This window comes from Canis lupus, chromosome X (genome assembly GCF_048164855.1).
Source record: "Canis lupus baileyi chromosome X, mCanLup2.hap1, whole genome shotgun sequence".
Lineage (NCBI taxonomy): Eukaryota > Metazoa > Chordata > Mammalia > Carnivora > Canidae > Canis > Canis lupus.
The window spans coordinates 70,400,225-70,412,364 of NC_132876.1; the positions used below are offsets into that span (position 1 = coordinate 70,400,225).

The window sequence follows — 12,140 nt, forward strand, 5'->3', positions numbered from 1 at the left end:
AAAACTCAAAGACAAGCTACAGAATGGGAGAAGATATTTGCAAATGACCTATCAGATAAAGGGTTAGTTTCCAAGATCTATAAAGAACTTCTTAAACTCAACAGCAAAGAAACAAACAATCCAATCATGAAATGGGCAAAAGACATGAACAGAAATCTCAGAAAGGAAGACACAGACATGGCCAACAAGCACATGAGGAAAGGCTCCGCATCACTTGCCATCAGGGAAATACAAATCAAAACCACAATGAGATACCACCTCACACCAGTGAGAATGGGGAAAATTAACAAGGCAGGAAACTACAAATGTTGGAGAGGATGTGGAGAAAGGGGAACCCTCTTGCACTGTTGCTGGGAATGTGAACTGGTGCAGCCACTCTGGAAAACTGTGTGGAGGTTCCTCAAAGAATTAAAAATAGATCTGCCCTACGACCCAGCAATTGCACTGTTGGGGATTTACCCCAAAGATACGGATGCAATGAAACGCCGGGACACCTGGACCCCGATCTTACAGCAGCAATGTCCACAATAGCCAAACTATGGAAGGAGCCTCGGTGTCCATCGAAAGATGAATGGATAAAGAAGATGTGGTCTATGTATACAATGGTATATTACTCAGCGATTAGAAATGACAAATACCCACCATTTGCTTCGACGTGGATGGAACAAGAGGGTATTATGCTGAGTGAAGTTAAGTCAATCGGAGAAGGACAAACATTATATGTTCTCATTCATTTGGGGAATATAAAAAATAGTGAAAGGGAATAAAGGGGAAAGGAGAAAAAAATGAGTGGGAAATATCAGAAAGGGAGACAGAACATGAGAGACTCCTAACTCTGGGAAACGAACTAGGGATGTTGGAAGGGGAGGTGGGCGGGGGGTGGGGGTGACTGGGTGACGGGCACTGAGGTGGGCACTTGATGGGATGAGCACTGGGTGTTATTCTATATATTGGCAAATTGAACACCAATAAAAAATAAATTTAAAAAAATTTTAAAAAGGTGTGTCTAGCAAGACATTGCTTTGGCTGAGGTCATAGAGTTTGCTGCCTATGTTCTCCTCTAGGATTTTGATGGATTCCTGTCTCACATTTAGGTCTTTCATCCATTTTGAGTTTATCTTTGTGTATGGTGTAAGAAAATGGTCCAGTTTCATTCTTCTGCATGTGGCTGTCCAATTTTCCCAGCACCATTTATTGAAGAAATTGTCCCAATGTTCATAGCAGCAATGTCCAAAATAGTCCAACTGTGGAAAGAAGCAAGATATCCATCGACAGATGAATAAAGAAGATGTGGCATGCATACACACACATACATACACACACACACAATGGAATATTAGCCATCAGAAAGGACGAATACCATTTACAGCGATATGGATTAAACTGAAGGGTATTATGTTGAGTGAAATAAGTCAATCAGTGAAAGATAATTATCATATGGTTTCACTTACATGTGAAATATAAGAAACAGTGCAGAGGATCATATGGTAACTGAAGGAAAACTGAATGGGAAGTCATCAGAGAGGGAGAAAAACCATGAGAGACTCTTAACTATAGGACACAAACTGAAAGTTGCTGGAAGGGAGTGGGGAGGGTAATTTGGTGATGGGCATTAAGAAGGGCATGTGGAAAAAAAAAGAAGGGCATGTGATGTGCTGAGCACTGGGTGTTATATATTCAACTGATAAGTTATCGAACAACTACATCTGAAACTAAGTATGTACTATATGTTGGCTAATTGAATTTAAATTAAAAAGGGTAAACTAACAAATACATATTCATACATGATCATGTTTTCAAGAAGCTAGTCTTTGTGGAAGTATACAGGAAAGGGGACTTTCAGTAAGTTGTTGATGGAAACTGGGAGGTTTATGGCTATCGCTTTGGAAAGCACCCCGGTGAGCTGTAGAAAGGCATTTGTAAGAATAGATTGTGCAGCATCAAAGGATAACTCTAAAAGAAGTGGGCATTTTCTAAATTAACTTAAACTCTGTCTTTCAGTAGAAGAGTCCAGGGCCAGATGGCTTCCCAGGGGAATTTTATCAAACGTTTAAAGAAGAAACCATACCTATTCTCCTAAAGCTGTTTGGAAAGATAGAAAGAGATGGAGTACTTCCAAATTCGTTCTATGAGGCCAGCATCACCTTAATTCCAAAACCAGACAAAGACCCCACCAAAAAGGAGAATTACAGACCAATATCCCTGATGAACATGGATGCAAAAATTCTCAACAAGATACTAGCCAATAGGATCCAACAGTACATTAAGAAAATTATTCAGGGATCCCTGGGTGGCGCAGCAGTTAGGCGCCTGCCTTTGGCCCAGGGCGCGATCCTGGAGACCCGGGATCGAATCCCACGTTGGGCTCCCGGTGCATGGAGCCTTCTTCTCCCTCTGCCTGTGTCTCTGCCTCTCTCTCTTTCTGTGTGTGTGACTATCATAAATAAATTTTAAAAATTTTAAAAAAAAGAAAAAAAAAAAGAAAATTATTCACCATGACCAAGTAGGATTTATCCCCGGGACACAAGGCTGGTTCAACACCCGTAAAACAATCAATGTGATTCATCATATCAGCAAGAGAAAAACCAAGAACCATATGATCCTCTCATTAGATGCAGAGAAAGCATTTGACAAAATACAGCATCCATTTCTGATCAAAACTCTTCAGAGTGTAGGGATAGAGGGAACATTCCTCGACATCTTAAAAGCCATCTATGAAAAGCCCACAGCAAATATCATTCTCAATGGGGAAGCACTAGGAGCCTTTCCCCTAAAATCAGGAACAAGACAGGGATGTCCACTCTCACCACTGTTATTCAACATAGTACTGGAAGTCCTAGCCTCAGCAATCAGACAACAAAAATACATTAAAGGCATTCAAATTGGCAAAGAAGAAGTCAAACTCTCCCTCTTCGCCAATGGCATGATACTCTACATGGAAAACCCAAAAGACTCCACCCCAAGATTGCTAGAACTCATACAGCAATTCGGTAGCATGGCAGGATACAAAATCAATGCCCAGAAATCAGTGGCATTTCTATACACTAACAATGAGACTGAAGAAAGAGATATGAAGGAGTCAATCCCATTTACAATTGCACCCAAAAGCATAAGATACCTAGGAATAAACCTAACCAAAGATGTAAAGGATCTATACCCTCAAAACTATAGAACACTTCTGAAAGAAATTGAGGAAGACACAAAGAGATGGAAAAATATTCCATGCTCATGGATTGGCAGAATTAATATTGTGAAAATGTCAATGTTACCCAGGGCAGTATACACGTTTAATGCAATCCCTATCAAAATACCATGGACTTTCTTCAGAGAGTTAGAACAAATTATTTTAAGATTTGTGTGGAATCAGAAAAGACCCCGAATAGCCAGGGGAATTTTAAAAAAGAAAACCATATCTGGGGGCATCACAATGCCAGATTTCAGGTTGTACTACAAAGCTATGGTCATCAAGACAGTGTGGTACTGGCACAAAAACAGACACATAGATCAGTGGAACAGAATAGAGAACCCAGAAGTGGACCCTGAACTTTATGGTCAACTAATATTCGATAAAGGAGGAAAGACTATCCATTGGAAGAAAGACAGTCTCTTCAATAAATGGTGCTGGGAAAATTGGACATCCACATGCAGAAGAATGAAACTAGACCACTCTCTTGCACCATACACAAAGATAAACTCAAAATGGATGAAAGATCTAAATGTGAGACAAGATTCCATCAAAATCCTAGAGAAGAACACAGGCAACACCCTTTTTGAACTTGGCCACAGTAACTTCTTGCAAGATACATCCACGAAGGCAAAAGAAACAAAAGCAAAAATGAACTATTGGGACTTCATCAAGATAAGAAGCTTTTGCACAGCAAAGGATACAGTCAACAAAACTAAAAGACAACCTACAGAATGGGAGAAGATATTTGCAAATGACCTATCAGATAAAGGGCTAGTTTCCAAGATCTATAAAGAACTTATTAAACTCAACACCAAAGAAACAAACAATCCAATCATGAAATGGGCAAAAGACATGAAGAGAAATCTCACAGAGGAAGACATAGACATGGCCAACATGCATATGAGAAAATGCTCTGCATCACTTGCCATCAGGGAAATACAAATCAAAACCGCAATGAGATACCACCTCACACCGGTGAGAATGGGGCAAATTAACAAGGTAGGAAACAACAAATGTTGGAGGGGATGCGGAGAAAAGGGAACCCTCTTACACTGTTGGTGGGAATGTGAACTGGTGCAGCCACTCTGGAAAACTGTGTGGAGGTTCCTCAAAGAGTTAAAAATAGACCTGCCCTACGACCCAGCAACTGCACTGCTGGGGATTTACCCCAAAGATACAGATGCAGTGAAACGCCGGGACACCTGCACCCCGATGTTTCTAGCAGCAATGGCCACGATAGCCAAACTGTGGAAGGAGCCTCGGTGTCCAACGAAAGATGAATGGATCAAGAAGATGTGGTTTATGTATACAATGGAATATTACTCAGCTATTAGAAATGACAAATACCCACCATTTGCTTCAACGTGGATGGAACTGGAGGGTATTATGCTGAGTGAAGTAAGTCAGTCGGAGAAGGACAAACATTATATGTTCTCATTCATTTGGGGAATATAAATAATAGTGAAAGGGAATATAAGGGAAGGGAGAAGAAATGTGTGGGAAATATCAGAAAGGGAGACAGAACGTAAAGACTGCTAACTCTGGGAAACGAACTAGGGGTGGTAGAAGGGGAGGAGGGCGGGGGGTGGGAGTGAATGGGTGACGGGCACTGGGGGTTATTCTGTATGTTAGTAAATTGAACACCAATAAAAAATTTAAAAAAAAAAGAATAGAAATAAAACCCAAAGAAAAGTACTATCTTCACAATGGCATAAAAAAGGTGATGGTGCCATTTGGTTCATGATGCTAAATATTCCAAAAGCCTTTGATGGTATGATATGGACAAGAAAAATATTAATAAAACAACCACATAACACCATTAAAACTCAAAAAAACATTATTTAAGTTTTTATTTAAATTTCAGTTAACATACATTATAATATTAGTTTCAGGTGTACAACATACTGATTCAACACTTACATAAAACACCCAGTGCTCACACAATAAGTGCCTATCCTTCGAAGACCCGCATTCTAGCTGTTGTGACAATTGACTCAAAGTCTGGCACCACACTCTCACTAAGGATTTCACTGATGAGGTGGTGGTTTCTCTGGAAATGAGTTGTGGCTGTATGCTTCACTGAAAAGCCATTACTGTAATCACCTGGATCTTCAGCAGGCTGAATATTCATGTAAAGTTCTCTTTTCTCCATGCAAGTCTGTCTCTTAGACTTTCTTCCTCTAGAGCAGCTTCTGCATGACTTTGCATATATGTAAGCAAGGTATGTGGGGGAATTATGATAGGCCTTCATAGATTAATTGTACTCTATCTTTTCTGCTTCATCTTTATTTAAATCGTCTTGTTTTTCTTCATTAGTGAGATCTTGCCAAATGCTACCAATAAACTTGCCAATCTCCCACAAATTTAGGTGAGGATTGGAGGCTTTTACTTTGTCCCAGACTTTTCTGCTGTACCTCAGGTAGGGCATCAGTGACTTATCTGGTGGCTTTGGGGGTTTTGGAATCATAATACTAGAGGATGCCATGACCTGCCTTGGTGCCTGGGTTACCTCCCAGCCTGTAGTTATATGTGAGATGACTGTATGGATGGTATGCTGAGCATTTGTTTGCAGGAGCTGGGTTGGGAGGTGGGGCATAAGATGGTCTCTTTGATATTTTGGGGTATTAATTTCTCTGTTCCTTAAGGATGAATCTGAGATACCTCAGGCAGAAAAAGCACCCACAGCTCTGGCCTTATTACCCCAACATCTTTATCCATTCATCTATACATGGACACTTGTCTATTATAAATAATGCTGCAATAAACATAGAAGTGCCTATATCTTTTTGAATTCATATTTTCATTTTCTTTGGGCAAATACCTAGTAATGGAACTACTGGATTATATGATAATTTTATTTTTAATTTTTTGAATAAACTTCATACTGTTTTTCACAGTGGCTGCACCAATGTGCATTTCTACCATCTGTGCATGAGGGTTCCTTTTTCTCCACATCCTTGCCAAAACTTATTTATTGTCTTTTGGGTACTAGCCATTTTGACAGGTGTAAGGTTGTATCTCATGATTTTGATTTGCATTTCCCTGATGATTAGTGATGAACATCTTTTGTGTCTGTTTGCAATCTCCATGTCTTCTTTAGAAAAGTGTCCGTTCAGGCCCTCTATCCATTTTTTAATCAGATTATTTGGGGTTTTTTTGTGTGTTGAGTTGTATAAGTTCTTTATATACTTTGGATATTAATGCCTTTTTAGATATATCATTTCTAGGTATCTTTTCCCATTGAATAGGTTTCCTTTTCATTTTGTTGATGGTTTCCTTTGCTGCACAAAACCTTTTTATTTTGGTATAGTCCCAACAGTTTATTTTTGCTTTGGTTTCCCCTGCTTGAGCAAACACGTCTAGAAAAATGTTGCTAGGGCTGATGTCAAAGACGTTACTGCCTGTTTTTTCTTCTAAGGAGTTTTATGGTTTCAGGTCTCACATTTAGGTCCTTAATCCATTTTGAGGTTCATTTTTTGAAATGTAGCTGTCCAGTTTTCCCAGCACCATTTACTGAATAGACTCTTTTTCTCGTTGGATATTCTTGCCTCCTTTGTTGTATAGTAATTGCCCATATAAGCATGGGTATACTTCTGGGATCTCAATTCAATTCCATTGACAAATCAATGATTTTTTTTTAAAAGATTTATTTATTTGAGAGAGAGACAGAGAGAACAAGCAGGCAGAGGTGGGAGGGGGCAGAGGGAGTAGGAGGGAGAATCTCAAGCAGACTCTGCACTGAGCATGGAGCACAATGCAGGGCTTAATCTCATGACCCTGAGATCCTGACCTGAGCCAAAACCTGAGTCCAACACTTTTTTTTATAATTTATTTATGATAGTCACAGAGAGAGAGAGAGAGGCAGAGACACAGGCAGAGGGAGAAGCAGGCTCCATGCACCGGAAGCCCGACGTGGGATTCAATCCCGGGTCTCCAGGATCGCACCCTGGGCCAAAGGCAGGTGCCAAACTGCTGCGCCACCCAGGGATCCCCCGAGTCCAACACTTAACCACCTGTATCACCCAGGTGCCTCAATGATATTTTTAATTAAGAAAAGCAGACAAAAAAAAGAAAAAAAGAAAAGCAGATGAAATAAAAAGTTGACTCTTTAAAAGGATGAATATAATTGATAAACCTCTAGCTATACAAACCAAGAAAAAAAAAAGAGGAAACAAACTGCCAACATGAGAAATGAAAGTGGGCTAACAAAACAACCCTGCAGACATTAAAAATACAAAAAGGGGATACTATGAATAACTCTATAAATTTGACATGGAGTTGGATTAGACCAATTGTCTGAAAGATTCCAAATAATAAAAGCCATTCAAAAAGAAGTAGGTAACTTGAACAGTTCTATATCAACTAAATAAATTTAACTTATAGTTATAAACCTCCCAACAAAGAAAACACCAGGTTGGCATGGTTTTACTGGCAAGTTTTACTAAATATTTATAGAAGAATTAAATTATAATGAACGTTCTACCAATTTAAATGAATAATTTGATGAGGTTTGACATATATGACTATCTTACAGGATAAAAAGCAGAAAATTTATGTCTGAGAGTTTATACATGTTCAAATGCATTACCTTACATAAAGCAATAAAGTGAGTAGGTTAAGTTCATAAATATTTTTCATGGTCCACTGATCAAAAGTCGTAAAACACAGACACGTTCTTTTACTAAAGCACTCACAACACTCCTTCCCTTTCCAACGTTACACACACACACACACACACACACACACACACACACACACACATTTTAAGGCAGGACTAACTAAAATTCTTGCCTCCAAATAATTGTATAGTTGTGAAAGTAAAACTTGTAGTGTCAAATGAGGCCCCAGAGAGGTATAGTTTCAGGATTTGAAGACCAGATAGGATTTAAAAAGCAATAAGATAACGCTACCTACTCCCAGTCACATCTTAACAGCCATTTCATAGTAGTAAAAGACAATGTTTTCTATCTCCCAGACCTCAAGAGCTCATTCTTACAGTCTTATCTTAGTAAATGATACTGCCTCTGTCTGGAATGCCCTTCTTCCTCTTTTCCATCAAGTAATATCCCTTCTTGCTTTGAAAATATTCCTCAAGACTCTTCCCCTCCTGATTCACTAATTCATTTACTCATTCAGAAATATTTATAAAGCACCTAATACATCTAGGTACTGTGGATACAGCAGCAAACAAAACAAAATCCCCTGTCTCAAAGAACTATGTCATTTTAAGGGGAGAATATGCACTAAACAAATAAATGAAAACAATGTAAAGTAGTAGATAAATGATATGAAGGAAAATTAAGCAGGAAGGGACATTAAACAAGGATGGTGTGCAGGAGATTTTTGTGTGCTATAAAGGGTTATCTGGAAGGATATTTGTGATGAGAAAAGGGAGAAAACCATATAGTGCCTATCTGTGGAGGTGGAGAAAGACATTTCAGACAGAGGGATCAGAAAGTGCAGAGACCCCAAGGAATACTTGGCATGTTTGGTACTAAGAGTAAGGGGTGGAATGGTAGAAGATGTGGTCCAAAAGGTAGCTTTATGTAAGCCATATTGAGGACCATTTAGATAAGAAGCCAATGGGAGCAGAAGAGCAACTTGATTCGACTTATCTTTTAAAAGGAGCATATGGATGTTGTATGGAGATTAGAATTTAAAAAGATACAAGGGTGGAAGCAGAAAAATCAGTTATGAGGGTATTGAAATAATCTAGTTCGGAGGTAATGGTTTATATCAGGTTGGTAGCAGTGGAAAGGATGAGGAGCAGCTTGGATATATTTAAAATTCTGTGGCTGTGGAGTGTGAGAGAAAGAGGAGACCTAGGGTATAAACGTTGGAGTAATGTCCTTTTGTAGGCAAGAGATGATGGAATCTAGTGCATAAGTGGAGGGGTTGATTTTGTATAAAAGCATAAACAATTTATCTATAGTAACAGGAAAGAAGATAGAGAAAACAGGCACAGATGCAAGTAGGTAAGTGTAGGAGTAGGAACTTTTGGAGGTTCACAACTGATGCCTTATCTTTTCTTAGTGAAAGGAGAAATGTGGAACTAAGAGTAAAAAGGAAAGATGCAATGAAGATTTAATGAGATAAAAGAGGCCAGGAAATAGTCATCCAAGGATATTCTTTCTGACCAAACTGACCCATATCCAGTGACTGACTTTACCAAATCCTAGCACCTCCACATAAATTCCTACTGTTGGATTCATTTTTCTTTAGCTGGTATATATTCAGCTACACTCTCTATTTGCTCTGGTTCCTTCAATAAATCCTCATACAAGGGGGGGTACTCTATAGTTTACTAGAAAGAGAAATAATAGAGACAAACTATCCACTCCATTGTGAGGAGAAACCTCTATACCAAGAGGCATGGCTCTGTCACACCTCTCAAATCTGTGCTCTTCTTTCCATCTCCACTGCCACTGCCCTAGTTTAGAGGCCTTCATAATTTATCACTTGGGATTTTGTACCAGCCTCCTAACTCATCTCTTGACCTTTCTCCTCACCTATCTCCAGTCCACTGCTGATATGGAAATGTATTTAACTCCCCTGCTTAAAACCCTTATTATCCCTTTCCTTTTTCTCTTGAAGGACCTGCAAAATTTTCCAGCTGAATCTTTCACTCATGTCCCTCTCTTGCCTTACATCCTATACCCTAGCCATGCCAAATTACATTTGATCCCTGAATACATCAAATCATTCAATTCCCCTGTGCATACTATTTCCTCTATCTGAAATGCTCAACAAGGTTTTTTTTTTTACCAATCATTAGAAACGTAACTCAAATGTCAACTTCTCAGTGTCACCACATGCAGAGGTGACCTCTTTTCTATGCTTACATGCCTCCCCCATAGCACTCATCTTACTATATCAAAAGTATTTATGTATCTAACTTCCCCACTATATATATTATTCATCTTTTATCATAAGCACTTAGCACAGTGCCTGGCACATAGTATATTAACAGATGTTTACTGAGTTAACTGTATAATTTAAGAGATTAGAAATAGCAATAAAACAAAAATATAAGTTGACAGATGAAATACAAATAAAAATTCTTTAACATACTAAAACAAGATATATTTCTATAAACTGTTTTAGGACTAGGAAAAAAAAAACAGAAAATCTCAGTAATCTTAAGCAGAATCAACCTTTCACAAAGATGATAAAATGAGACCTGATGGAGTAAGGCATAGCATAGCAAACATCACTCTTTTTTCACCACGTATGTACAACAGATGGAATAAGCTTTACTCTGAAGTGTTTTTAAGGCAGATATTGATTCTAGAAAATAAGTCATCTGTAGACTTCTGCTCAGAACAGTAGAAATTTCCCAAAGTGTTATATAATATGCTCAATAAAGAGCAAATGTTGTCATATGTGTGGTCCTGCATTTACAAAGCACTTTCACATGTATTATCTCATTTAATTCTCACAACAATCTTGTCAGGTAGGTTTTATTGTCCCTCTTTTACAGATAAAGAAATTGTGGCTCAGAGAATCATTAATCCAACACCACATAGTAAAAGAGTTAGAGGTAGAGCTAGGATTCTAACCCAAGTCTGTATGACTGTAAATCTATTATTCACTATACAGGCTGAGTTGACATTTTCATGGCTTCCCAACAAGTACACTAAAATGAAGCCAAGGAATTGTTGATATGGTTTGTGTTTTTTTTGGGGGGGGGTTGGTGGTTTTTTTTTGTATTTTTTGCCTTTTTTCCTCTTGTTTCTTCAGTCTAAATATTTTCTACTGACCTAGAAAATCACAGAATATGACCTTATTTGGAGAGTCTTTATAGAAGTAATCACATTAAAGCGAGGTCATTGTATTATTATAAAAAGGAGTAAATTTGCACAAAGAGATACACATAGAAGGGAGACAGTGTGAAGAGACATAGGTAAAAGGTGACCATCTACAAGCCAATGAAAGACATTTGGAATAAATCCTTCACTAAGGTTCTAGCATGCAAAAACTGGGAGACAATAAACCTCTGTTGTTTAAGCCACCCAGTCTGTAGTACTTTGTTATGGCAGTCCTAGAAAACTCATACTGATAAGCCTAGTAATTTTTGATTAAATGCCAGACACTGCATATTAAAAGTTGGAGAAGATCTGGATGATATTATCTTCCTTCAGAGAAGATTTACTTTTGTTCCTGCCAGGTGGTGAAGGACAGAACACATTAATCCTGCATGAGATTGAGCTGATTCAAAGCTATGCTTTACTCTTTGTGAGGAATGGCATTTTTATAGTTTATCCTTTCTCCTGGAGTTTAGCCCTTTGGGGATCCCAAATGAAAACCTGAGGTAATTACCAGTGTCCCTGCTCTTTGGCAGGCTCTAAACTCCAATTTCTGACTCTCCAGCACTGTGAAACTTGCTGAAAGCCCTGCTTAGCTACTCAGATATGTCCCTTTCTGCTTAATTTCTCAAATCCTTTGCCCTATGCCACCTAGAAATCAGCAAATGACACAAGAGAAAGGCAGTGTAAAATATTGGACTAAATTTATTGTAATTTCTATCTATGGCATCTTAGGCCCTCAAAGTCTTCATTATGATAGCCCTGAACTCCAATTTTTGTCTCTAAGCTCTGTGAGATGCTAAAACCTCTGCTCATCCTTTTTGTCTCTTAATTATTACTTTCAGATTGGCTTCTCAGTCTCTCTACCTATACCACTTATATTGGCAAATGCCTTCAAAGGAAATGTCACTCAGAATGTTGGGCTTACCTCAGTACATCTCTCTTCTCTGGGATTTAGAATTCTAGTTGCTTTGGTAGCTTTCTGATGCTTTCAAACAACTATTTTATAATTTTATCCAGCTTTTCTAGTTCTTCTTGAGGGATATTTAGCCTGATACAATTTAGTTTTTCAAAGCCAAAAGCACAAGTTCCCATATCCATGGTTTCTAATTCCATTGAAATGCTTGTCCTTGGTTCATCTCCTCATT

At 38.5% G+C, this 12,140-nt stretch overlaps 1 protein-coding gene and 1 pseudogene across 6 annotated transcripts in view; both read right to left on the minus strand.

Annotated features, from left to right (window-relative positions):
- The window catches only part of EDA (ectodysplasin A), a 435,371-nt gene that overhangs the window by 331,291 nt on the left and 91,940 nt on the right, over positions 1–12,140 (minus strand). The gene's annotated exons all lie outside the window — the stretch shown is intronic.
- On the minus strand, positions 5,139–5,799 carry LOC140627818 (SWI/SNF-related matrix-associated actin-dependent regulator of chromatin subfamily E member 1 pseudogene; annotated as a pseudogene).